Source organism: Anguilla rostrata, chromosome 3, assembly GCF_018555375.3.
Source record: "Anguilla rostrata isolate EN2019 chromosome 3, ASM1855537v3, whole genome shotgun sequence".
Taxonomy (NCBI): Eukaryota; Metazoa; Chordata; class Actinopteri; order Anguilliformes; family Anguillidae; genus Anguilla; species Anguilla rostrata.
Genome location: NC_057935.1, coordinates 4051594 through 4077681, shown reverse-complemented (window position 1 = coordinate 4077681; position 26088 = coordinate 4051594). Strand labels below are relative to the sequence as shown.

Sequence of the window (26088 nt, the reverse complement as noted above, 5' to 3'; positions counted from 1 at the left end):
TTGTGTTCTGAAAGTACACTATATGACACAACTTTGTCTGGGGCAGTTTTTCATGGTTTGGGGCTAGACCCCTTCGTTCCAGTGAAGGCAAATCTTAATGCTACAGCATAAAATCACGTTCTAGACGGTTCTGTGCTTCCCCAACAGTTTGGGGAAGGCCCTTTCCCGCTTCAGTACCCCCGGGCACGCAGCGAGGTCCATACAGAAATGGTTTTGTCGAAAATGGAGTGGAAGGACTGCACAGAGCCCTGACCTCAACCCCATCCAACACATTTGGGATCAGTTGGAAAGCCAACTGCTAGCCAGGCCTAATCGCCCAATCAGTGCCCGACCTCACTAATGCTCTTCTGGTTGAGTGGAAGCAAATCCCAGCAGCAATCTATTATAACATCCAACATCCAAGATCTAGTACAATGCCTTCCCAGAAAAGTTGTTATAGCAGCAAAGGGTGGACCAACTCCATATTAATGCCCATAATTTTGGATGAGAAGTTGGATTTCAGGTGTCCACATACTTTTGGCCATCTTCTAATTACAGTTCTTACTTTTTGATTGCGATATCATTTTGAAACCAAACCGTATGGTTTTACAAACTATTAATAGGACACTGAAAATATGTTTATTATGCATCAACACAGGACTGGAAAAAAAAAACAAACTGAGTGAAATGATTTCTTTTAATTAATTCTTTCTTCACTGAGCCCTGGAAAAAATGCAGGCAGCCAGATTTTTAAAAATAAACACATTTGGACCACCACGTGTTACGTTCTGCTGAAGAAAGCTTTCAGTGCCTGGGCCGTAAGTGAATACTGAATGTGCTGGTGCTGACGCATTGCATTACAATACATTACAGGCATTTAGTGCACGCTCTTATCCAGAGCGACTTACACAACTTTTTACATACAGCATTTTACACTGCATCCATTTATACAGCTGGATATATACTGAAGCAGTGCGGGTTAAGTGCCTTTGCTCAACGGTACAATGGCAGAGTCCTACCTGGAAATCAAACCTGTTACAAAGACCAGTGCCTTTCCCATTATGCTACACTGCCGCCCTGCACTGACATGGGCTAGACGTTTCCCAGGGCAACACGTTACTGGTCACAGTGATGCTCGGAGGGGAGAAAGTTCACTCTTCATGGGGGGGCCTCATCATCGCCATGTTTAAGAGACACCCCACCTGCCCTGTCTGCCCCGCCGTCTGCACCAATCAGGGTGCAGAGAAACGGTGGTTGGGCAAACCCGCTCATCAGAAGAGCAAATCTGATTGGCTGCGCTTCCCGCTCCCCCTGCCCCCACCCCCCCCCCCCCCAAACCAAGCGCGTGTAGAACGCAGTGCCGATGCAAGGCGGGTCCGTGAACGTGATTGGGGCATTTGTTTCCAAATTGGAACAAAAGAAACCAAAAAAAAAAAAACGAAAAGAAAAAAAACGGTGAATCGGTTAAAGGGGAAATCCAATTAATGGAGTTAAACAGTGAGACGGCAGCAGCGTCAATAAGATAAGAGCGAAACACGGGAGTAGGGTGGCTCCCGTTCTCTCTCCCTACCCCCCCCCACCCCCCCAGGTAGTGTATTGGACAGGGCTGTTGGTTATCTTGTGCTCCCTGCCCCCCCTGGGGGGCCTGCTCTTCACAGGGGACCGTGTCCTACGCGTTCGCAAAAAAGTTTCGCCAAATGACTGCCCTGCACGCTCCTTCTGGAGCATAGTAAAAAAAAAAACAACAACAAGGGAGCGAGGGAGGGAGGGAGAGAGAGATAGAGATGGAGGGAGAGATAGAGACAGAGATGCTCTTAGTAGAATTGTTATTTCAGATTTAATGTGCGGAATGGGTAAACTGCCCTCATCCCTCTCCCCGTCCAGCGATGAGCGGTATCCATCTCCACCCGGGCCTAATGAGATCGCCCCCCCCCACTTATCATATCCTCTGCGGCCCCCACACCAATCTGATTACGGCAAAAACCCAAATATTGTTACTTACAGAGATGTAATACGCAGACATATGGCCGAGGGGGGGGGGGGGAGGACGAGTGCGACGGGGCCGGACCTGGAGGACGTGAAACAGACCCCCCCTGAGGGTGAGAACGTGGAGGTGTGGGGGGAGGGGGGTGGGCAGGAAGCCCAGGAACAGCTGTTAGGGGGGGGTGCGGGGTGGGGGTGGGGGCGTGGAACAGCAATGTCCGAGCAGAGATCCATTTGCTGGGATAAACTGGGACTGACCCCTGGGCATCTTGTGTGTGTGTGTGTGTGAGAGAGAGAGAGTGTGAGTGTGTGTGTGTGTGTGTGAGAGTGTGTGTGTGTGTGTGTGTGTGAGAGAGAGAGAGAGAGAGAGAAGACGCAGAGTTTGAGATATCACAGGAAAGCGACACCCCCCTCATTTTAAAAGCATGGTGAAGAAAAGACTAACACTCATTGGTAGAACAGTAAGTTCAGTAACAAACCGTTTTGAGGGCCCTATTAGAATGGGGAGGGAGGTGGGGCAGTTTTGAGGGCCCTATCAGAATGGGGAGGGGTGTGTGACCATTTTGAGGACCCTATTGGAATGGGGAGGGGGGATGGGGCACTTTTGAGGGCCCTATCGAATTGGGGAGGGTGTGAATGAGGCCTATTGTGTGGTTGAGGGCCCTATCGAATGGGGAGGGTGGTGACATTTGAGGCCCTATTGGAATGGGGAAGGGGGTGAGGCAGTTTTGCGGGCCCTATGGACTGGGGAGGGGGTGGGGCAGTTCTGAGCGCCTATTGGATTGGGGAGGGGGTGGGGCAGTTTTGAGGGCCCTATCGGACTGGGGAGGGGGTGGGTGGGGTGCACTGGCTCAGGCTGCACCGGGTCGTTAAGGGGAATCCATCGCTCTTAGTCTCCAGCGTTAATGCCCAGTGTTAATGACACGCATAATGGAGCTGAGCGGATCCACTGCAGGTGATGAAGTCACTGCCAACTGTCTGCTCTCCCTCTCGCTATCTCTCTCTCTCTCTCTGCTCTCCCTATCTCTCTCACTCTCTCTGCTCTCCCTCTATCTCTCTCCCTCTCTCTATCTCTCTCACTCTCTCTGCTCTCCCTCTATCTCTCTCACTCGCTCTGCTCTCCCTCTCTCTTTCACTCGCTCTGCTCTCCCTCTATCTCTCTCCCTCTCTCTATCTCTCTCACTCTCTCTGCTCTCCCTCTATCCCTCTCACTCTCTCTGCTCTCCCTCTATCTCTCTCACTCTCTCTGCTCTCCCTCTATCTCTCTCACTCTCTCTGCTCTCCCTCTCTCTCTCTCTCACTCTCTCTGCTCTCCCTCTATCTCTCTCACTCTCTCTGCTCTCCCTCTCTTTCCCTCTACTCTCCCGCTCTCTTTCACTCCCTCTCTCTCACTCTCTGTCTGCTCTCCCTCTCTCCCTCTCTCTCTCTGTATGTGAGTTTTGCCCTCCTTCGTTGTTCGCGCATTCTGCTACATGTGACGCTCATCCTTGTGAATCTGCTGTCATATTTGCTGCCCTGTGTGTGCATGTTTGCGCCTTCTGTGCTTGTCTGTCTCGCCTGTGTTCCTCTGTTTGTTGGCTAAACGCAACATGTTTATCATCCATCTTGGCTCGTCACCCACCGTATTTCTACTCTCTGCCATCCCTAATCCCATTACGTACTGCACTTTCATTATTCTGTCACTCTCATTGCCTCCGTCATTATTTTTCTGCGCTGCTGCTGTGATCATCTATCTCCGTCATGTCTCGCTCTCTCGTGTCCTCTCTAATCTGGCCGATGCTCTCTCTTCACTCTCGGGCTCTCCCTTCTTATCCTCTCACATCCTGCTCCCCCTATCTCCACACTCTTCTGCCTCCCGCTTTCTCTCTCTGCTCTCACTCTCTCTCCTCCTCTGCTCTCCTCTCTCATCTCTCTCACTCTCTCTGCTCCCCTTATCCCCACTTGCTCTGCTCTCCTCTCCCTCTTCTCTTTACTCGCTCTCTCTTCTCTATCTCTCTCCTCTCTCTGATGCACCGTCTCTTTCCTCTCTCTCCTGCGCTCACGTCCCTCTCTCACTCTCTCTGTTCTCTCCTCTCCCTTCTGCTCTTGGAGTGAGTTGTGGCACAGTGGGGGAGCAACCCAGTGGTGTGTATGGAGATTATAGGTAAGTGTTGTGTGTGTGGCTGCATATGTGTTGTGCCCCGTGTTCCACCCTTGTGCGTGTGATAGGTGTGCTTGTGTTGGCATGCTGTGAAATGTGAGCCTGTTGTTGTGTGCATGTGTGTGGTGTGTGTGCTTCATGCTGTGTGTTATAGTCTGTGTGTGTGCTGTGGTGTGTGGTGTGATGTGTGTTCGCCATCGTGTGTGTCTGTGTGTGTCTTTGCCCGTGCTGTATGTGTGTGAGGGCAAAAGAGAAAGCATGAGTTTAGTGGCGTTGCCACTGGCACAGGGGTGCACACACAAAACCGAGGGAGTAATATTTATCCAGCCAAACTAATCGCGCAATAAAAAAAAACAGTGAGCACTTTTCATTATGAGTGTACTGCGCATTGCACACCAAAAAAAAAAAAAAAAAAAAAAAAAAGAAAATCATTATTTTTTGGCTGCTGCTGTGGAATTAATATGATTCCGGTCGATGTTCACCGTCAGTGTCGCTCTAATCTGGGGCCGAAATGTAATTGGCTTCATTGCGGGCCTCCGTTATTAAAATCCTGCTAAAACAATAGCTGGAGCTCCCGCCTTCTCCACACATCATTAGTCAGCGCGTCGGAGACGGCTTTCTGCGCCGCTTAAAACGTGCGATATTACCGCTCCCCCCTCCTTTCTCTCTCCCTCTCTCCCTCTCTCCACCCTGTGAAATACAGACACCGCCGTCTTCTTTTCTTTCTTTCGTTCTTTCTTCTTTTTTTTCCGTTGGGCGGGCAGATGACACGTCGTACAGCGCAGGGCCGCTCCTGAGGGCTAGCGGCGTGCTTAATGTGTATTTCATCGTCTCGGGGGGAAATTACATTTGGGGGGGGGGGGGGGGGGGGAGGGGACAAACCCCAGTGGTGTGTAGTGGAGATTTAATCAGGTCAAGTGTGTGTGTGTGTGTGTCTGTTGATGTGTGTGTGCGCGTGCTTCCACACACACACTTGTGCGTTCATATACGGCTGTGCGTTTGTGTATGTACATGTCTGTGCACATGTGAGTCTGTTGATTTGTGTGCACGTGTGTGTGTCTGTGTGCTTCCAAACATGCACTTGTGTGTTTATATATGTCTGTGTGTGTGTGTGCGTGTGTGTGTGTTTGCACATGAGCATATGTGTGTGTGTGTATGTGTGTGTGTGTCTTGACCAACAGTCACCTGTATAACAGAGTGACTGAGTGGCAGAGACAAAGAGGAGGATTCAATTATTGTGGTCTGGTTGCCCCTGGCAATAAAAACACACACACACACACACACACATATACGCTCATGCACACACACACAGGCACACGTACACTCATGTACACACAAACATACACACACACACACAGGCACACGCACATACGCTCATGTACACACACACACACACACACACACACACACACAGGCACACACATACACTCATGTACATACACACACACACACACAGTATCCACACATTTGTAATGTATGCCTCTTCACATGCACAGACATCGCTATCTGGGCGGGGGGGTAGGAAGGTGGGGGGAGAGCTCAGAGCTGACCTAAAAAGATATGAGAGTTTTGTGGTGAGGACAGAATAAAAGTGAAAAAAATAATCGTATCTGAAATAAAATAAGAACTCTAATAACCTCTCAAATCAATACCGCAAGTTGGCGAGGGGAGGAAAATGGCATTTCCATTGAAAACTAATCTGGATCCCCTTTTTTATTATTGTTATTTATACAAGCCTTTAACTTCATTACGGTGTGGGCGCGCTCTAAAATGGATGCGTGGATCGATCCCCGGAATGTTCGAGGGATGCGCATTTCTCCCGATGATGACGATGCTGTTACTGATGCTGATTGTGATGCCGTTACTGATGCTGATTGTGATGCTGTTACTGATGCTGATGCTGTTACTGATGCTGATGCTGTTACTGATGCTGTTAGTGATGCTGTTACTGATGCTGATTGTGATGCTGTTACTGATGCTGATCGTGATGCTGTTACTGATGCTGATTGTGATGCTGTTACTGATGCTGATCGTGATGCTGTTACTGATGCTGATGCTGTTACTGATGCTGATGCTGTTACTGATGCTGATGCTGTTACTGATGCTGTTAGTGATGCTGTTACTGATGCTGATTGTGATGCTGTTACTGATAATGATTGTGATGCTGTTACTGATGCTGATGCTGTTACTGATGCTGAATGTGATGCTGTTACTGATGCTGATGCTGTTACTGATGCTGAATGTGATGCTGTTACTGATGCTGATTGTGATGCTGTTACTGATAATGATTGTGATGCTGTTACTGATGCTGATGCTGTTACTTATGCTGATTGTGATGCTGTTACTGATGCTGATGCTGATGCTAATTGTGATGCTGTTACGGATGCTGATGCTGTTACTGATGCTGATTGTGATGCTGTTAGTGATGCTGATGCTGTTACTGATGCTGATTGTGATGCTGTTACTGATGCTGATTGTGATGCTGTTACTGATGCTGGTGCTGTTAGTTATGCTGATGCTGTTACTGATGCTGATTGTGATGCTGGTGCTGTTAGTTATGCTGATGCTGTTACTGATGCTGATTGTGATGCTGTTACTGATGCTGGTGCTGCCTCTCGTCCTGAACACAACCCCTACTGAGAAGCATTTCTTCTTGAACCCCCAGGCCTCTTTTAGGACAGTCTCAAGCTGACCCCTACCCCCCCTCCCTCCCCATTTCAGAGCCAGAGAGGCAAGCACCGCTCCCTGCGGGGTAAGCGTTCAGCGTTCAGCTTTTAAAGCAAGTTTCTGCTCAGACCTTTGTGCAAAGATAGAGAGAGAGGGAGAGGGAGAAAAAGAGACATAGAGAATGAAAGAACTGAACTGAAAGAGAGGGGAACAGAGAGAGAGAGAGAGACAGAGAGTGAGAGAGACATCATCTTAAGTGCTGAACAGAACTTGGGGCCACTCTGCCATCAAGTTTTTATCTCTGATCTAAAGTGCTACTGATGCTGTTGCTGCCTCACTTTTTAATTCCATTAAGTAGACCGTTTTTAACAAAATATCCATTTTTTTTCCTTTCCCAGCATGGAAATTCTCAATCATATCCACTGACCAATCACATCAGGGGGAGAGAGCGAGAGAGAGAGAGAGGGAGAGGCCAGGGAGACTAACAGACAGCAGGAAATCTGGCCACCTTATATAACTCACTGCTTTTTAATTTTAATTATCTTTGTCTTCTGCCATTTATTATTCTTAGTATTATTAAATGTTATTACAATTAGATTCTTTAGTCATGAAACGTTTGATTCAATAACATTTCATTTTGAATGTAACAGTACATTCCATGGGAAAGTTTGGATACGAATGGCACAAAACAGTTGGAGAAACGTGAGAGAAAAACAGAGACGGGAAGAAGAGAGATGGAGAGACAGATAGCAAGACAGAGACAGACAAAGAGAGAGACAGAGAGAGAGAGAGAGAGAGGAGAAGAGATAGCAGAACAGAGCAGAAAGGAGGCCACGAAGTAAGAGGCAGGATTAGCTCTCTAATCCTCCGACCCAGACCTTTGGAGAAGGTCTCCCCTTCCTGAGTTAACGAGCGCTGTCTGCTCTAGCTCTCACTTCTCGACGCACGGATCTCGAGAATATCCTTACTCACCCTTTCACTCGCTGGCCCTTAAGGCAGACCCCCCCCCCGCCCGCCACTGCCCACAGCCCCCTGTGCAGCAGGGACTGAGACATACTTCCAGTGACCATAGCGTTGCGCCCAAAGGCGGCAGTGACCGCCACCCTCACCCAACCCTGGCGGCAGTGTAGCTGCACCACACCTACCCAATCGGGCGGCAGTGTAGCGACCCACACCTCACCCAATAGGGCGGCAGTGTAGTAACCCACACCTCACCCAATAGGGCGGCAGTGTAGTACCCCACACCTCACCCAATAGGGCGGCAGTGTAGCGACCCACACCTCACCCAATAGGGCGGCAGTGTAGCGACCCACACCTCACCCAATAGGGCGGTAGTGTAGTACCCCACACCTCACCCAATAGGGCGGCAGTGTAGTACCCCACACCTCACCCAATCGGGCGGCAGTGTAGTACCCCACACCTCACCCAATAGGGCGGCAGTGTAGTAACCCACACCTCACCCAATAGGGCGGCAGTGTAGTAACCCACACCTCACCCAATAGGGCGGCAGTGTAGTAACCCACACCTCACCCAATCGGGCGGCAGTGTAGTATAACAGGTAATGAGCTGATCTTGTAACCTAAAGGTCACAGGTTTCGATTCCCGGGTAGGGCGCTGCTGTTGCACCCTTGAGCATTGCTTCAGAGTGTATCCAACTGTAAATGTACATGCTACGTAAAAGTTTTGTAAAAGTCGCTCGGGATAAGTGCGTCCGCTAAATGCCTGTAATGTAACGTAATGTAATACAACCCAAAAGTCAGTCAGCTGATTCTCCAAAGTCCGTGACACTGACACAGATGGACAGACGCAGAGAGGCAGACAGACAAGCTCTGAATCTGACAAGAAAAGAGGCCAAGAAAAGCTTTCAGACCAATTAGGTGACAGACCGGTAAAGACAGTTAGAGACAGTTAGACAGGCAGGTTGACAGACAGACAAACAGCTAGACAGAGAGACTGAAGACAAAAGCACATTCAGCTGTTCCTGCTAAGGTTCCTTTTCAGGTACTTTTTTTGTTTAAAAACCATCAATTATTAATGCTCGGGAACTAAAACAATACATGCAGAATGTTTTTAATAAATATATATATATTTTTCTTCTTCTTTAAAGCCTGGAAGCTTGTGACAGGTTCTGACAACACTGAAGGCTGTGTTTGAGAGCCAAAAGACCGCTTAAAAACAGGATGAACTCATAGGTCTAACAAAACTGTTCCAACTCACAATCTGCAATTTTGTCATTTTCTCGATGCTTTTATCTAAATTGACTGACAGTGGTGCGCCTGGCAGGGTAATTCCACAGCAGGGTCTCACATGAGGACAGGCCCTGTGGGATGATTGGTGCATTGTGGTTAATGTAGTGTGGCACCGGAGTGAACCAACATGCTCGAACACCAGTAGCTCCGAGGTTTGTTACAGTGCAGGCAACTTTTTTTTTTTTTTTTTTACATAGCATTTACATTGCATCCATTTATACGGCTGGATATATACTGAAGCAGTGCAGGTTAAGCACCTTGCCCAAGGGCACAACGGCAGTGTCCTACCCGGGGATTGAACCTACGACCTTCTGGTTACAAGACCCTTATACCCATACCCATTATACTACGCTGTCGCCAAACTTCAGCCGAGAGTTCCAACCGCCAAACCGCCAAGTTCACAGGCCCCAACCCCAGAGCTGAGAACAGCCAGCCGCCGTGGCGTCACGGCTCCCTGTGCTGCTGCGGCCTCTCCTGCACGCGAGCAGCCGGAGATACGCACGCTAATTAAGTTATTAAGGAACACTTAAAGCAATCAGGGGACAATTACGCCAAGATTAAGCGCATAATGTGTGCGATTTAATCGACTTCCTCGACTGGTAGCTGCAACGGTGGCGGTGGTGTGTGCACGTGTAAGAGTGCAAGTGTGTGTGTGTGAGTGTGTGTGAGTGAGTGGGAGAGCATGTGTGTGTGTGTGAGTGAGTGGCAGAGCGTGTGTGTGTGTGTGTGTGTGTGTGAGTGAGTGGGAGAGCATGTGTGTGTGTGTGTGTGTGAGGAGTGGGAGAGCATGTGTGTGTGTGTGTGTGAGTAAGAGTGGGGAGCAGAGTGTGAGTGTGTGTGTGTGTGTGTGTGAGTGAGTGGGAGAGCATATGTGTGTGTCTGTGTGTGTGTGTGTGTGTGTGTATGTGCGTAAGCACTCGCGCACTCGTGCTTGTGCATGCACATCTGTGTGTGCAGGAATAAACCAGTCCATGTGTGCATTCATATACGTGTGTGTGTTCATGCGTGTCCGCAGGTGTGAGCGCGCGTGCTCCCGTGTCTCCGTGCACACTTGTGCACACTCGTGCACAGGACAGGCGCGTGTAAATAAATGGACAGACAGCTGGCTCTGATGTATCGCCATCAGTTTAACAGTGTGTTCTCTGTCCGCTGACGCCCTCTCATCACTATAGGCAACCATCATCACCTGGGACTGGGAGAGGAAGAGGGAAGAGTGAGGGGAAGAGGGGAAGAGGGGGAGAGGAAGAGGGAAGAGTGAGAGGGAGAGAGGGGAAGACAGGGAGAGAGAGAGGGGAAGAGACAGAGGGAGGAAAAAAAGGGAGAGAGGGCAAGAGAGAGGGAGGGGAAGAGATAAAGAGAGAGGGCAAGAGAGAAAGGGGGGAGAGGGAGGGAGAGGGGGGCAGTGAGTGAGAAAGGGGAAGAAAGGGAGAGAGAGGGGGAAAGAGTGCAGGAGAGAAGGGAAGAGGAAGGGAGAGAGAGAGAAGAGTAAGAAAAGTTTGTGTGAACACTTAACAGCAAGGGAAGAGAGGAAGAATGTAGACTGACTGATCGATATTAAACATGCACTACTCTGAGAGCAACCATCCAACAATGACCATCTCTGAGCTACAGAGACATTAGCTTATTAATAATAATTTCCAATTCATTATATTAAAAATCTATCTATGTAATTAAACATTTTCTGTTAACTTCACCGTTGTTCTTATTGCCATGGTTATGTCACGTGATCAGTACTTAAAATGTATAGTTATGTTTTTTCTTGTTTTTTTTTTTTTTAACCGTTTTTTTAAAATGACTTGCATGTTAAGCTTTCCTGCTTTTTAACTTTCTTTTCTATGTTTGTGTAAAACATACTGGCCTTCTTATTCTTATTGTTATATTACAATAAAGAATATTGAGTTGAAATTGAATTAAGAAAGAACTGAGAGAAAGAGGACTCATTTTGTCTGTTGAAAAATCTGTTATTTTTATTCTTCCAGATGAGTTGAGTGTGTTAATGTGTAAAGGAAGGATGAACGAGGATTGCTTTTTTCCTTTGGGGGGAGGGGGGGGGGTTCCTCATATTAAGGTGATTATATATTTGATAATTCTTTGCAATAGAAGTCATGCAAGAAGAACACATGGATTTGAATTTGAGAGAATGAGAGAAAGAGAGAGAGAAATATATTCACGTGTGGTTACTGTTGACTTGTTTCTTGTCTTTGGTGTTATGTATTCAGTGTTATATGTATGTTTTGTTTAATACTGTAGACTCTGGCAATACAAATTTGGTGTTTGTCATGCCAACAAAGCGAATTGAAAGGAACTGGACTGAATTGAGAGAGAGAGAAATGTTTTAATGTGTGGTTACTGTCGTCTTGTTTCTAGTCTTGGATGTAATGTATTCAGCGTTAGATGTCTGTTTTCTTCAATACTGTACACCTTGGCATGACAAACGTCTTGTTCTATCATGCCAGCAAAGCAAACCGAATTGTACTGAACTGAGAGAGAGAGAGAGAGAGAGAGGAAGAGAGCACAGAGAGAGAGAGAGAGAGAGAGAGAAAGAGAGAGAGTACGAGAGACAGAGAGATAGAAAGAGTGGGTGTGTGTGCGTGCATGCGCATACGCACGTACGGTACTGTCACGGCTCTGCAGGTCCCATAACCGGACTGGTGACGGTCTGAGATAAGGATCGGCAGAGCGGACGACCGGGAGGGGGGAAGGGGGCGGGGGCGGGGGGGAACCGAGGAAGACGAGAAGCGATAAAATAAAATTATGGCAGGAGAGAGAAAGGAAGAGAGTTCTTTTTTTATTAATTATTTACGTGGATAAAGGATCAGACGTGCAGATTAACGGCCCGTCAGCTGGTCTGGGTATCGACCTGCCGGCCCGCCCGATCATCCACACAGACGGGACTTTCTTAAGAGCAGCGGAGAAACGGGGGGACAGATAAAATGCTAGCTGGTGCACATCACATCATCTCTCCCTCTCTCTCTCTCTCTCCCTCTCTCTCTCCTTCTCTCTCCCTCTCTCTTTCTCCCTCTCTCTATCAATTCTGTTCAGTGCAATTCAATTAAAAAATTAAAATTCAATTTTAAACAAGCTTTATTCGCATGGTCAAGAGGTCGTGTCACTAAAGCATTAAAACATAGTGTCACTGACAACAACAAAGAAAAAAAACAAAGAATGGTCACCTTCTCCCCCTCTCCCAATAAACACAAAAAAAGATGTAGAGTGGCACCAAAAGCAAGTTTTATTTGGCATTTATTTCGATCTCTCTCTCTCTCCCCTCCCTTTCTTTCTCCCTCTCTCTCTCTCTCCCTTTCCTGAGGTCCAAGGAGAGCCAGGCCTTCTGGGGTTCACCTAAGTCTTGTTGACAGGTGAACTGCTGTTATTTTAGAAGTAATGCCGCTTAATGCATTTGGAGTGCTTCGGCAACAGATATCGGAGCAGGTTTTATTGTGCCAATAAAGCCCATTCGATATGAACTCAATTGGACTGGACAGAGCGAGCGGGCGGGCGAGACGGACGGAGGGAGGGGGGGAGGAGAGCCAGAGAGAAAGACACTGACGGAAGGAAAGAACGCATAAATAAAGGGGTAAACAGCCGTGAGCCACACCCCATTCCAGAACAGAAGGCAATCCAAGCCGTGCGTTCCGCAGACATAAAAAACTAGAGATGGATTGAGAGAGGGAAGAGAGACTTTTTGACTTTTTTACGTTCCTTTATGGAGACACAGAAACTTTCTAAAATTACCTTAAAACCTACACCAACCCCCTGTTTACATACCCAAAACCAACCCTGCCGACCACACCCACTACTATGACCAACCACCACAATTAACCTGCTAAACCAGATTCTATCACGTTGGCACGTCATACCTCGTTTTAAAATACTGAGAGAGAGAGAGAGAGAGAGAGCGAGAGAGAGAGAGAGAGAGAGAGCGAGAAAGAGAGCGAGAGAGAGAGAGAGGAACGAGAGTGGTAACAATGTAGATGGAGAGATACTGGTCTTTAACCACACACAGAAATAAATGTGTTTTCTGGGGGAAAGAAGCAAAAAAGCACAGAGGGAAGGAGAGGAGTGAGAGAGAACAGGAGGGAAAGAGAGAGAGAGAGGGTGGGGAAGAGAGAGAGAGAGGGTGGGGGAGAGAGAGAGAGAGAGAGAGAGGGTGGGGAGAGAAGAGAGAGAGAGAGGTAGGAGAGAGAGAGAGAGAGGGTGGAGGAGGAAGAGGAGAGAGAGAGAGAAGGGTAGGGAGAAAGGATGAGAGAGGTGAGGGGTGGGAGAGAAGAAAGAGAGAGAGAGAGAGAGGGTGGGGGAGAGAGAGAGCACTGATGCGTTGTTGTGTCACACTTTCAGCACTGAACATGTCTGTTACTCATGCCATTGACGCACCTAGGAGAGAGAGAGAGAGGGAAGGGTAGAGAGATTGGAGCTGACAGATGGAGAGAGAGAGCCGGGGGCCTCAGAGACAGGTGACCCCCCCCCCCCACCCCCCAGGGAGAAAATAAAAGGAGTTGGAGAGAGGTGGAAGGGGTGAAGGAAAGAGAAAGAAAAAGAGAGAGAGATGCCAGAACGCATCCAATTGATGAATCGGGAGACGGAGGGGGGGAAAGGTAAACAGAGAAAAGGAGAATTATGGAGGAGAAGGAGAGAAATAAGGAGGCAGCACGCAAGAGAGGCTGACAGATTGAAAAGAGGAGAGAGAGAGAGGTGTTGAAAAGAGACAGAGGGAAAGAGAGAGAGAGAGGGGAGAGAGAGAGAGAGGGACACGTATGGATGAGTGCAGTTGGCGGTAAGGCTGTGGGCGCTGCAGGTGTATTAGAAACGCAGTCAGTGTTGCGGTAAAAAAGTAAATAACTGCGTCAAAGCAGCCTGAGCTGTGAGAGCACCTGTGGCTCACAAAGACTCCGGCGCTTTCCTAACGGAAGAGTCACGGCCCACACTGATGAGTCACGGCCCGCACTGATGAGTCACGGCCCACACTGATGAGTCACGGCCCGCACTGATGAGTCACGGCCCACACTGATGAGTCACGGCCCGCACTGATGAGTCACGGCCCACACTGATGAGTCACGGCCCGCACTGATGAGTCACGGCCCACACTGATGAGTCACGGCCCGCACTGATGAGTCACGGCCCGCACTGATGAGTCACGGCCCGCACTGATGAGTCACGGCCCGCACTGATGAGTCACGGCCCACACTGATGAGTCACGGCCCGTACTGATGAGTCATGGCCCGCACTGATGAGTCACGGCCCACACGGATGAGTCACAGTACAGAGTCACGGCACAGATTCATCTGCATGTCTCCCACAGTCCAAAGACATGCAGATTAGGCTAATTGGAGACTCTAAATTTCCCATGTAGGTATGAGTGTGTGAGTGAATGGTGAGTGTGCCCTGCGATAGATTGGTGGCCTGTCCTGGGTGTATTCCTGCCTCTCGCCCAATGTATATGGGAAATCAAAAAATAATAATATGCCATGGCTTAGTTTCGTGTCCATTGCTAGGGGTCCCCAAGTCCCGTTACATTGCTGCAAGTAACCTGTCGCTCCCCGGGATCAAGCCCACACCTTGACCCAACCTGAAGCCACAGATCAATCACCCCGCCCCTCTGAACTGCTCATCGTACACCCCTTCGTTCAAACTTCCGACTACCAGCTAGTTCAACACCTCAGAGTCAGCCTTTTACCAGCTCGACCCGTGTGATTTTCTTTTTTTTATCAGGATAGATGCCTCATTACCCTTTGTTACCATCCATTCCACCCCTACATTACACCAGGCTGGCCGGCAGAGGATGGGTTCCACCTGCGTAACCAGGTTCCTCTCAAGATTTCTTCCCATTGGGGAGTTTTTTCTCACCACCATTTCAGCGTTTTTCTCCCCACTGGGGAGTTCTTAACCTCGCTTGATTGCTCTTAAGGGGGGGTTTCAGGCCCGGCTTCTGATTCCAATTTTCCCTCTGTTTCTCCGTAAAGTATCTCTGTGACAGTCCTCTGTTAAAAAAAAAAAGGCGCCATTCAACATAAATTGAATTGAACTGAATTACGGCCTTCATTTGAGGAAACCGTCAGCCGCCCCATCCCCAGTACTGGAAATTTCACAACTCAAGTGCTGCCCATTAACCTGGGATTTTTCCCCCTTAATAATTTATCTCCCCAGTAAATTCTTGGAGAAGCGAGGGGGGGGGGACAAATCCATCTGAATACGCGCGGAACGGCGGAGTCTGTTATGGGGTCGGGGTTTTCCGATTCCGGAAAGTTCCAAGAATCCGTAATCTCTCCAGCATCAGCACAAAACTTACACCAAGAAAAAAAAAAAAAAAAAAGAGTAAAAAGTTGGGAGTGTGAAAGAGGAGGACGTGGCTGGAATTGCATGGCTGAGGCATGTCTGCTAAGAGCATCAGGAGATTTGTATTCACTTATTTATTTATTTTTAACAAGCACCATAACAACCTGTTCTTATAGATTCGCACAAAACGTAAGCCTTGCCAAGACTGCATAGATTTAATGCATTTGCCATGACTTATGGGAAAGCGATGTGTGTGTTTCTGTGTGTGTGTGTGTCTGTGGGGGAGGAGGGCCGGGGGGGTATGTGTGTGTGTGTAGGGGGAATGAGGGGGTACACGTGTGTGTGTTTAGGGGGGGGGTGAGTGGATACGTGTGTAGGGTTACAAGCATGTGTGTGTGTGTCTGTGTGAGTATGCGGGTGTGCATGTGTGTGTGTATGTATGTGTGTGTGTGTGTGTGGGTGTGCATGTGTGCGTGTGTATGTGTGTGTGTGCGTGTGTGTCTGTGTGTGTGTGTGTGTGTGTATGTATGTGTGTGTGTGTGTGCGTGTGTATATATGTGTGTGTATGTGTGTGTGTGTGCGTGTGTGTGTAGCCATGTTATTAATGGCAGCTGCCAGGCCTTCATGTCCATCCCTCATGCTGAGGCTGTGGTGCAGACACAGTGCTGGGGGAGGTTAAGTATCTGCCACGGTATCACCTCCTCCAGAGCCCTGGGGCTTTATCTCTACTCTCTAAAGCTAAGCCGCCTGCTGCCTCTCCCTCTCTCCCTCCCTCTCTCACTCACTCTCTCTTTATTTATTTATTTCCATTTCACCTGCTGCTGAATTTAATTTCTCCCATTTTATCTATTAAAGTTGTTTCACTTTACTCTGTGAGTGTGTGTGCGTGAGTGTGTGTGTGTGTGTGCATACATGTGTGTGTGTGTGTGTGGAACAGTGAGAGAGAAAGAGAGAGGGAAGGAAACCTGGATCTGCAGGTTGAGATAACCAAGCTGTTGCTCCACTCTCCAAACACACATGCACAAATGCGTGAGTGGTATACACACAAACACACACACAAGCACACACACACACACACACAGACACACACATACCTGAACTCTTATACTGAGAGATGGGTGGACAGAGAGACAGACAAACACGAACACAAACACAAACACACACACACACACAGTTCTAATTTCCCCCAATTAAATACATCACAAAAAAAACACTAAAGCACACCGTCACACACGTGGATACCAGTGGGCAATCAGCTTCAATAAAGAGAATAAAACTGTTTGGCCCCCCCACGCTCTGACGAGGGCCAGAACACTAGACTGGACAAGGCCAACACTTCAGCGGCCACACCGAGGTTTGCGTTCTGGCCTGGGACTTAATTAAACGGACATAACGATCACAATACCGTTCAATTATTTTACATTCTCGGAACATGCTCACAGCAAGGACATGGGATTTCAAATCCAGTTTAGTATTTTTTTTTTATGAACCAAGATTTCTTCTTCTTTTTTGTTTTTCCTCCCAATTTGGGATATCAAGATTTATTTTTGAGCCAAGATTACCACTGCAGTGGCCTCCATTAAAAGAGAATGTTACCTGCTCTCCCTTTGCAGTCTACCTGAGCATTGCAAGTGTCACAGGTGCAAGATAAATACAACGATTCCCCCAACTCAACCCCCCCCCCCCACCCCCCTTTTGGGAAACACTATAGCCAATCATGCATACTGTACGATGCTCATACCTGGAAGGACTTAGACAGCTCACAATCAATCCATTTACATTTACCAAGCAGCAGGCATGTTCTGGGGGGGGGGGGGGGGGGTGCCCCTTTTGGCCCACATGCCTGATGCACCCCTTTGATTTGATTTTTCTTAAAAGTACATGTGTATTATTGTTGTTTCTGTCATTCATTTTCATCGAGTCATTCATTTATGTAAAATACATTCTGCACAATACCTGGGTGTAATACAAAACTGTTTTTTTTTTTAGGTCGGTGTGCCCTTTTCTCACTTTGAGCACCTGTGCCCCTCTCAAAGAAGGCCTCCACGCACACAGCCCCTCAAAGCAATTCGGGTTGCGTCCGGTGCTCACAGTTCCCACGGCACTGTCCCACCAGGGAATCAAACGCACAAACCTCAGAACGGCAAGCACCAGCTTCCCAACCAGCACTAACAGCCACGCCGTTTCAAGTGTCATCAAAGGAAGAGCCACCTGGCTTCCCCGAGCACTTTGCGTTTAATTAGCTCGATTGTGACTGGAATTAAACCGAAATTTGCTCGAAAAATGTGCGCGGAACAACTCGGGTGAACTTTACAGCGTTTAATTTCAGATCTGAAATTTTTTTTTTTTTTTAAAAAGGGAAAGATACACACACACAAAAAAAATGCTCCACCTGTTATTGATTCCGTTCTAAAAATATATAGCGGACGACAAGCATCAAACGTGGGCTTTGCCACGTTTTTTAATAAAAATGCAGTAAATGGGTTTTTAGAGATTGATTAAATGTTTTTGAGGTCAGATTTCTTCAATTTATCATTCAGGACTGACCATGATTCACTACAGTGACTGAATGAACACAACATCGCCACAGAGTTAGTGGGCCCAAGTGATAGGGTGCTTTAGCCTATTGAATACCAAGAGCCTGACATAATTAATTTAATATAAATTAATAAAGAACCAGCATATTCAGAGAATGCATTTATGCAATCAATAGATTATAGTGAGCACACTCCATAAACACATGCTGTAATTAAAACAGTGAATGTGTAAATGAGGATAGTTATTAATCATTTTATTTTTACATGGTTTATAATATGTAAATAGACAAACGAAAATACTACAAGCCCCTACATGGAGAAAAACTAGAATGTCCAATTATCTTAATTGCCATGTCACTATCTGATTATCAGATGTGCAACATTTGATTTATAGCACCGTGAAATAACGTTCAAATTCCACCCCAAACCATTGTCCTCTCTTCTACCCCGGTCCGTTGATAAGTCATTTCATCACCAAATATTTGTGACATAGATGTTTGGAGTAATTTCACTCACCCGTTAAGAGTGGGTCAAGGTTATAACCCCGAAAGATGGTAGGTAGGCCGCGGGGAGAGCACGCGAGCGCTTCTTCCTCAGCCACACCTGGCTGTCCTGCAACCTTGAACTTTTACTGCCTGGAGCAGACGCCGTTGCTTCTGTCTGTCAGCTCAGACAAAATGTCACAGTGTATTCTTGTCAAGGTATTATACTCCGTTTCCATCTCTCACACACACACACATACTAGAACCTCGGCTTTATTTTCAGTTTTAAAATTTATTCTATATTTCCGGCTTTTTAATGCTGTAGCTACTTTGTGTGTAAGAACGGGCGCCAGCGCGAGATGCCTAAAGCATGTCAAATACGCATTCACGCGCCACGCTATTATCATATAAATCCAATCGTCCTGCCAGGTGTGACGCTTGCTCGTTTTCTTCCCTCTCTGCCTGTCTAGTTTGATTTCTCCAAAGCCGAGATGAAAAGTCAGGTTTATTCTTAGTGGTGCCATCCTATTGAAATTTAAATGAATTCGTAGCATGATCAGTAAACGCATTATGATTATTCTGCATTATTTTCTCTGTTGTCATCATGATCATAATTATTTAAAGAAGCATTATGAACACGGGCAAATAACCCAAGTGCTTCAATTATCTAGCAGATCCTTCCATTAACAGATTAAAAGCTTTATGTCGTTTAGTCTCGCTCTGCGCCCGGCTTCCTTTTAAACAGTCAGAAGAAAAGATGGATTCCCACGGGAGAGGGAGAAATGGGGGGATCGGGGAGCTTAATCTTTCTTCCCGGCGCGCAGTGAGAATAACTACGGTAGACGGTGGGTGAATCAGCTCCTATACGAGAGAAAACGTCCCAGGTGTAGGCTTCTGTCTGGCAAATTACCATGATAAGCACTTATCAAGCACTTCCGTGGAGTAAAGTCGGGGCACACGCGCGCCGCAGCAGTAATGCTTGACGCCGCGCGGGGGTGGCTGAATGCTGAGCACGAGAATAAAATCCACCTGCTCTGCATTCTTGTGCGCGAGCAGCAGATCCACCGCTGTGGGACCGTAACTGATTTGATCCATACACAGGCCCTTTGTTTCTCCTCCCTTCCCCCCTTTTGAGAGTCTTTTCTCCGCGGGCCTGCCTGTTGTTATTTGTATATTCACACAACGACCGCCACACAGATCTGAGGTGCACAGCCTGTTACTTGGCCAGCTGGAAACGCCGACGCAAATTACTCGTTTGTTTTGAATCATAAATAGGTGACGGATCTTCGAACGCAGGAGACGAACTTGTTGTTTCAAGTGGGTGTAATGCAGAAACAGAATTAGCAGAGGAGGTTAATGGGTCAGAGAAGTTGTAAGCTATTATCAGTCTTTCCCCTTATGTTTTCACCACTCGAAAAACAAACGCACACACAGCTGCACGCAACCAGTTGAACTTGACTGTTGTTAATTCTTTTTTTCTTTATTTGAACGAGGCCTCCGCAGTTCAGCAATGTTAGGCCTATTGCGCATAAGTATTGCTGACGTGTCTGCCTTGAATTTTTATGTGGGATTTCACACAGCATTTAAATGTAGTGTTAAGTGTTCTTAGACATCGCATCATATTTACAAACAGCTTTTTTTCGGCGGTTCAAAATTAAAGCACAGTAGTTCAACTTCTAGTGACGTCGTTTGGCTACATGTGTTGCTTGTTGGAAACTGAAGGAAATGTGGGAATAGATACCGTAGTTCCTGCTTTGCTTTGAGTCCAGGTCCAGTTTATCACGTTTATCTTCCTTCCACTGATCTACTGTAACAGCAACGTTATGGTGGCAAGTAAACTACCAAACTAATACATCAGCCTATAAACTAAACCATCTGTTCTTTGCAAATAACAGGCTTGCCAACTGAAGCAGGGATTGGCCACTAAAAGCTGCTGTATTTGTTTGTTTTTATTTTTATATGTTATTTTTATACATGTTATTGGAGTAGACCACATTTATGTGCATCATATAGCACCATACATGTTCAAACGAGGAGCTATGGTCGCACATTACATCTTTTTGAGCAGGTTTACATTTTAATGTTAAACAATTTGTTTTTTTTATCTAAAATGATTGTAATAGTAGGTACTCAAAGTTCAAAAGGAATTGGATGTTAACGTGGTGATTCATTCTTATGTAAATGTTTTTGTAAATAATTACAATCAGGTTCGGCATGATTATAAGTAAATTAATTCTCTCTCTGCCTCTGTTTTCCTGTCCACTGTCAGTCGGTGTTTGAGTGTGTTACTATTCATGCGCAGTTAGGCAGGACGGGGCACCTGAGATATAGGCTAATCCGCTGCACTCTGTCAGACTTGGGTGACTGGAGGGACTGCGTGACCCCGGAGGGAATCACAAAACTACCCCCCCCCCAGGAGTGCTCCACCACTCCCCCACCCTTGCATGATAGGCGACACTATTAAAAAAACACTTCTGCTACATTGACTGTGTGTAAGCCACCAGAACAGGACTTATATTGCCATTCTCACTACGTTACATCCTGTGAAATTATTCAAGTGGATTTAAGGATTGATATTCAGCTTTGTGCTTTGTTTACCCAAACTCTGAAAAATGACAAATAAAAATGAAAGAAAAGCTTTTGTACTTGCGCAACATGCGGCAGGGTTTTTTTGCTTGTTTGTGATCTGCCTTTTATAATGGGAGATATTGAGATGCCTATTCCAGTCACACTTCCGGCATTTGTGGGTAACGGCATCCCAGCAAGGCCTGCTTAGCCAGTGCAGCTAAACCATTTGCACTAATTAACCCTCCTGTTCTGTTCATTTTTTAGGTACAGCAAAAATGTTCCCGGGTCAATCCCCATACAGGGGGGGTTTGCAAATACATGAAATGAACCATTTCATTTAAATGTTGATACCATTAAGGCCAGTAGAAGAAGTTTCATACTGAAAAAATAATTTTAAGTATTTTTCCTAGATTTTCAAACTTTAAAAAGGGTCAATTTGACCCGCAACATAACAGGAGGGTTAAGAAAGTAGGCTACACCGTTCTACTAATTGGTGACGAGACAGAGGAAAAGACTTGATCGCGATATCCGTTTTTTGTTGTTGTTGTGGTATTCATGTTGTTAACCATTCCCCAGCCAAAGATCTGGGCGAGATAATTTGAACAATTTTTATTTTTTTTTACAAGGAGTCATTAAACTTTATGGGATTCCTGGCTGGGACCCATGGGACCTCTTGAGAGGGTTGTTGGGGGGGGGGGGGGGGCTGGGAGAGAACTTCAGAACGATTTCAGGGAGAGTTGTCAGCACTCGAAAGCAAAAAAAAAGAAAGTGCAGACGTCTCCTTCTCTCGGTCCTCGCTTCTCCGCCTTTACCTGCAGATTGCGTCCCCTCGGTGCCATCGGGGGTGCGATAATTACGGTCCCAATTATGATTAGAGGCGGTCGCAGCTGAGGAGAACAGCTGCAGAAGCAGAACTCGTTAGCCCCGCGGCTAGACGAAGTTAGCGCTCGGAGAGCCACGCCCCCTCTTCGCACAAGGAACTCCGGGTTCCGGACGACACGGCCACTCCTCCCGAATGAGCCGCAACGTCAGAACACAAAGGACGCAATGAGTTGCAAATTAAATATGTGTTTAAAATTATTTAAACAAAAGGGTTTTGATGGTATATGGAATGCGTGAAAGTATTATATGTGTGCGCGTGTGTGTCCATCCATCCATCCATCCATTATCTATACCCAGTCATTTTGAGCAGGGTTGCGGGGGGTGCTGGAGCCTATCCCAGCATGCATTGGGCGAGAGGCGGAAACACACCCTGAGAAGTTTGCCAGTCCATCACAGGGCACACACACACCATTCACTCACACACTCATACCTATGGGCAATTCAGAGTCTCCAGTTAACCTGACCTGCATGTGTTTGGACAGTGGGAGGAAACCCGCGTGGACACGGAGAGAGCGTGCAAAACTCCACACAGAAAAGGCCCCGGCCGGGATTCGGACCAAGGACAGCGGCATACACTGCCGCCCCCAATCACATCATCGAAAAAAAACAGCGCTTAAAATCGACCACTCTTAGTCTGAGAGACGCATTCGCTTAATTTTTAAAATCACCTGGCGCTCCACTGCCGACGTAGAAATAAGCTTAATTATAAAAATGTCTTTATGTTAAATGGGGCTCCTCTGATTTCTAAGGCAGTAATTTATTTATTTTCTGTCGGGCTAACGTACCGCTAACGTCTGCTGGATCCACGCTGGAGTCGCGCCTTTGGCTCCCAGTGGTCAAATGCCGAACCACAGACACCGGACCACGGCTAAGTAAAATGCAACCAATCAGAAAAGAGACAGGAAGCGCAGGTAAGGAAGTGTAAGGTTGCTCTTTTTTATTGAATGTGTGTTTTTTTTTTTTTAGTCTCACACAGTGTTGTTGTTTCTCTTCTTCTGCATGGGGACAGAAAACAACACCGAACGAACACCCGGAAAAAAGCAAACCTGACACCAAAAGTGGAGGGGGGGGGGGGGGGGCGCGGGGCAGGCAATGTGTCAGGGAAGTCACGTCCAGTTTTGGGTGGGGTGGGGTGGGGTGGGGGGCACTGTGGGAAGCCTTAAAAAAATAAAACTAAAACAAGGGACTGTGCTTTTTGCAAGAAAGCACCCTCCACCAGACTCTATCTGTGAGAAATCTGAAATCTGCTTGTCTACTGAAACAATTTGGGGAAACAGAAACACCAGGATTCTCAGCTGGCGTTACCCCAGCCGTCTGCTCGTACTCAAACTGACGCTTACTTCCAGCTAACAGTGTGCACCCCTCCCGTACGCTCAAAAGTTTGACTTGCGACAGGCTGTGTGTGTGTGTGTTTTTTTTTTTTGTTTTTTTCTCCAAACAAAATCTTTTTACTTTCTGACAGATCGCTGCCCCCGGCCATCCTGAAAACCTAAATTAAAATTGAGTTTTACATCAGTCACTTTCAAAATGGCTGCCACAGCCACCCAGAAAGAGAGAGGGAGGCCGCTTCCTTAAGGCTCGCTTCCCCTCTGTAAACATACACAGAGAATATAAAATCAGCCAGGTAAACAAACAGTGGTGAAGGTTCTGCAGAGACAGACAGCCTGGCAGACAGAAAGACAGACAGACAGACAGACAGACAGGTAGAGGCAAGGCCGACATATGTACACAATATACACCTGCAAGAGACGGTTGTGGAAAGTAAACTCGGCTTGGAGTTCGGCGATACCACAGGGTTCCGACCATGGCGATGGTTACTACGACAACAGCAGCAGCAACGACAACAATAATAATAATAATAATAACAAAGCAATAATGAACAGGAATACATCTGTACTTTAATAAGCACGCACTGAATAGAAAAAATAGCTTTAAATATGTAATGGAATATACAGTGCTCGGGTTTATATTTTTTATATTTTTTTGTTTTTCTTTTCTACACAAGACCGAGCAGTAAAAAGCTGAGGGGGGTGTTGGGGGGCAGGTGGGATGGCGCATGTTTTTCTGGGAAATGGGGTGTGCTGCAGAGCTGGCTGAGTTCCACGCAGGGGCGCCCGGCTCTGGGCCTTAGCGTGCCGGGACAGCGCAGCGGAACACATCAGTCCTCCCAGCTCCGGGCGTCAGGACGCATCCGAGGGGCCCGAGCATGCTAATGCAGCCCAGAAACCCCCACGGCCACCTTCAGCAGCGCTCCTTTACTCTCCGTCTCTCTCTCCGTCTCTCTCACTCTCCGTCTCTCTCACTCTCCGTCTCTCTCTCCGTCTCTCTCACTCTCCCATTCTCTCCGTCTCTCTCACTCTCCCATTCTCTCCGTCTCTCTTCCTCTCCCATTCTCTCTCTCTCTCGCTCTCTGTCTTTCTCTCCGTCTCTCTCACTCTCTCTCACTCTCTTTCTCTCTCTCTTCTCTTCTCGCTCTCTCTCTTTCTCCGCTCTCTCTCATCGTCTCTTTACTCTTCCTCTCTCTGTCTCTACTCTCTTTCTCTCATCTCTTCTTCTCCTTCTACGCTTCTCTCTCTTACTCCTCCGTTCTCTTCTCTCTGTCTTGTCTGTCTCTCATCTTCTCTGCTCTTTTTCTCTCTCGATTCTCTGGTTTTCTCTCCTGAATTTGTCTGATTATCTCAGCTTTAAGCACGCTCAGGGAAACAGAGACATTATTAGCAATGTTAAATAGGACAGGGGGTGGGGAGGGGGGAGGGGGGAGGGGGGTGTTGGGGTGGAGTCGAGGTGAATTTTACGCAGCGGCACAAAAGTAAAACCAATGAAAATAAAAGAAGTGCAGCATTCAGTCTGTGCAATCTCGTCCTTGCTCTCCTTGTCCTGTGTTTATTTTACACATGGCTTGTTTTATTTTTTTACTTGCGATATTTTAATATAAATCAAGGCAGTGCAGACATCCTTCCCAGCCCCTCCCCCTCCCCCCCACTGCTGTCACTCACTACCCTACTCCCGTGCAGGGGGGTGTCACCAGACGACAAACGACCGCGATAACAATTAAAAAATAACAACAGCAGTCATAAACGTCGGGGTGGAGATCGGACAGGAGCATTAATCTAGCGGCCCCGTTCCCGGGCGCCTTCTCAATTAACCCCTCAATTAGCTCCCGCGAGCCGAGCGCTGACCTGGAGCGGGGCGCGCCGCGGGACCCCTCTGCAAGCTAATATTTCCCCTTCTTTAACGTTCGGCTGTTTCAAAAAGCCAGACTCTCTCTCTCTCTCTGTCTTTATGGGCGGGGGGGGGGGGGCTCCCACAGGAAAACACTTGGGCCTCTGGGGAAACAGAGAGAGAGAGAGAGGGAACGAGAGAGGGAACGAGAGAAAGCGAGAGAGAAAGAGAGGGCGAGGGAATGAGACAGGGAGCAAGAGAAAGAAACAGGTTGGAGAGAGAGAGAGGGATTGAGAGAGAGAGGGAGGAAGAGAGAGAGAGATGGGAGAGACAGAGAGAGGTGAGAGAAAGAGATGGGAGAGAGGGATTGAAAGAGAAGGGAGAGGATTACCTCTTTCCGTGTATTTCATATAATCACAGTCAGAGAGAATGAGTGAGAGAATAAGAGAGAATGAGAGAGACAGACGAAGGAAGCCTCACAATGAACTCCCCCCCCCATCACCACCCACCCCCCCACCTCACCTCCACCCCCTCCAGACGGAAGTTAATTTTGCAAGTTCCAAAAGAAAAAGAAAAACGCACAAGAGGGAAAAAACATTAGCGTCAGCAAAAGATTCATCAAGCAGGAGAGGAGAGAGGGAGAGAGGGAGAGAGGGAGAGAGGGAGGGACACGCACGGCTCCATGGTCTGCTACAGCCAGAGGGGCTTTCCTCTCTGCGTCTCCTCCTCTCCTCTCCCTCTTTCCCCCTCCCTTTTCTCTTTCACTCTTTTTCCTCCTCCCTCTCCCTCTCCCTGTCCCCCTCTCTCTCCCTGTCCCTCTGTCTCTCCCTTTCGCTCTCCCTCTCTCACTCTCTCCCCCATCTCTCTCCCTCTCTTTCACGCACTCCTCCTCTTTTCTCCCTCCTCAGAAGCCAGAGTGAAAAGATAAATGTTCCACGCCATGACCTATTATCTCCCCACCAATAAAGCAGCAACGTCGCTCCCTTCCCCCTCCCCCTCCCCCTTCCCCCCTCAAGACAAAAAAACAAACTGCCACAGAAGGAGGTAAATTAGTTTCCTCTCGAACCCGGAGCTGTGCCAGCACCTGTCCGCCGAGGTATTCCATATCTTTTTTTATTTTTTATGTTTTTGCTTTATTACTCATATTGTTTTTCAGTTTTTTTGCA

The 26088-nt window shown here is 47.4% G+C and overlaps 1 long non-coding RNA gene across 2 annotated transcripts in view; it reads right to left on the bottom strand.

The window, feature by feature from the left end:
- LOC135249880 (uncharacterized) overlaps positions 1-19763 on the bottom strand; it is a 44011-nt gene extending 24248 nt beyond the window's left edge. For both annotated transcript variants that reach the window (XR_010328816.1, XR_010328815.1), the window contains exon 1: positions 18345-19763. This is a non-coding gene — a long non-coding RNA (uncharacterized LOC135249880). The remainder of the gene's footprint in view (positions 1-18344) is intronic.
- Between the last annotated feature and the right edge of the window lie 6325 nt (positions 19764-26088).